General features: G+C 64.1%; 1 protein-coding gene across 1 annotated transcript in view; it reads right to left on the reverse strand.

The window, feature by feature from the left end:
* Nucleotides 1-1,325, reverse strand: part of RASD2 (RASD family member 2) — a 10,832-nt gene extending 9,507 nt beyond the window's left edge. The window contains exon 1 of the mRNA XM_007456257.1: nt 1,147-1,325. The gene's annotated coding sequence lies outside the window, so the exon portion shown is untranslated. The remainder of the gene's footprint in view (nt 1-1,146) is intronic.
* Between the last annotated feature and the right edge of the window lie 898 nt (nt 1,326-2,223).

Here is a 2,223-nt window from a genome sequence, read left to right on the forward strand (position 1 = left end):
TCCTCCATTACACGCCTCCCAGCCTCTCTGGACACACATGCATTCACTGGCCTCCATGCCCACACTGAGGGGAGTCCTGGGGGCTTTGCAAAGCCCATCTCACCATCCTTGACACAGCTCAGGGTGGTAGAAAGCAGGCAGACCAGCTCTCACCAGCCCAGCCACCCTGGGAAAGTGACTGGGCCTAGCAGGGCTGGTCATCTCTCAAATGGTAGAAACAAACCCACAGTGGCCCTCAGAGCTCAGTGAGAAGCCAAGAGGCCCACACAGCTCCTAGCACCCAGCAAGCAGGTTCCTTTCTTTGTGGCACTTCCTCTTGGCAGTCAAGGGGCTGCCTGGAGCAGTCAGGTGGGGAGGGACTGGAGTGCAGGCAGATGCCTTGGGGGACCCCATCTTGTCTCTCTGATGCCAGGGGAAGCCTGAATACGGGCTTCTGCGCTGGCTGCCCCTTCCCAGCCCAGCCTCGCACCTCCCATGAGGTCCTGGACAACACCCTTCATCATCCTCCCAGGGCCAGGGGCAAGGGGAGGAGAGAGTGCACCGCAGAGGTACCTGGGAGCCTTCTGGCCAGCTGATCACAGGAAACCCTTCTTGGGAAGCGGATCGCCCAGGAAACTCACTCCTTGCACCAACTCCCCCCAAAGCTCATGGAACTCTGAACAGGGAAGGCGTTCCTCAATCTTCCCTCCTCAGAGGAGGTCCTCACCAAGGCCACCACCAACTGGGCCCCATCCCAGCCCCACCCTCAGCCAGGTTTGCAGGCTGCAGCTGGCTTAGGAAGGGGAGGGGCTGTGTTTGGGGTAGGGAAGTGCCTCTTCCTCTCTGAGCCTCTGTTTCCTTATATTCAAATCGGCTGTTACTCCAGATCTCTTAAATGGAAGGCTTCTAGCACCAAATCTGGCACATAGGAGAAACGCAGTAAGTCTTTCTTTCCTGGAATAAGCACCCAGCCTGACACATAGTAGGTGCTCAACTAATTTCATTTTCTCTAGATAAGTGAAGTTGCCGTATGATCATAATAGGCGCTCAATCAGTTTAACTTTCCCTAGTACTGTAACGCTTCACCTAGCCTTCCGCTGACAAGCTTCAAACCTTTCTTCCCGGCTTCCCCGCTTCCCCAGTTCTGTTGGGGTGTCTCCCTCCTACCTGGGAATGGCGGGCCGGGCCTCTGGCGCGGCTCGGAGGGATGCCTGCAAGCGCCTGGAGGTGCGGGGAACCGCCTTGCTCTCCGGCCGCCGAGCCTCCCAGAGTCTTTGGCGGCTCCCGGGTCACTCCGCCGGGCTCCTCCTCTGCGCGGCTCGGGGCGCCGGGCTGGACGCAGCCGGGCGAGGGGACACGGGGAGCCGGTGCCCCATGAGTGGGTTCCGAGGGTTCGGCGGGGCCCGGGCGCTGGGCGGGCTCCGGCTCGCTGCCGCCGGCCCTGCCCTGCCCGGCCCCGGGGGACTCCTGCTGAGCCAGGTGCCCGGAGGCGTGGGGACGTCCGACCCCGGGGTCCCTGCCTGGGGCTCCGGGTTTGGGGGAGAGGGCAAAAGGGGCAACTCCGGGTCCTTAGAGACTCCTGGAGGGTCCTTTGGAGGTGACTGTAGGTGCGTGCGTATGTGCGTGTCCCGGGTGGGCGAACCTATCCGACCGCCTATGCCACCTGCTCCGCCCGCCCCAAAGGGGATCGCTCGGGTGGGGGGGGGGTGCCTGCTCGGCCGCGGCCTCCTCCTCTGCCCGCAGCTGTGCAGCTCCCCCGGCGCCGAGGGACGGCTCCTTTCTCCCTGCAAGGCGACGCCAGCAGCTGAAGGAGGAGCTGGGCGCTCGGCTCCGCGCGCGTGTGGGAGGGGGCCTTAAACGCCGCCCTAAGGTTTCGCAGCTCCAAGTTAGCCTTACACAGGCTCCTCCTACCACTTCACCCACTCTAGCCCCCAGAGGAGGTGAACTTTCTGCGGGGCCCTGGCTCTTCCCTCCTTCCCTCTCCTGGAGGCGAACGCCCCTCTTCCTCCCGCAGGACAAGGTCAGTGGTCCCTCCGAAAAGTGATCGGAGACCAGGCCCCTGACGGCCGTCCCAGCGGCAGAAGCCCAGCTCAGGCCTGGGCGCCCTCCATCGCCCCTGCGAGCGGTTCTCCGTGGACCCGTCGCGCGGCTCGCACTCGCCCCCTCCGCAGCCAGCAAGCAGCCTGTCCCGCCACCCGGCGCCCGCCTCTGCCTCCCCTAGCCCGCTCCCCCGCCTTCGCCCGG

This window comes from Lipotes vexillifer, unplaced genomic scaffold (assembly GCF_000442215.2).
Source record: "Lipotes vexillifer unplaced genomic scaffold, Lipotes_vexillifer_v1.1 scaffold728, whole genome shotgun sequence".
In the NCBI taxonomy this organism is placed as follows: domain Eukaryota; kingdom Metazoa; phylum Chordata; class Mammalia; order Artiodactyla; family Lipotidae; genus Lipotes; species Lipotes vexillifer.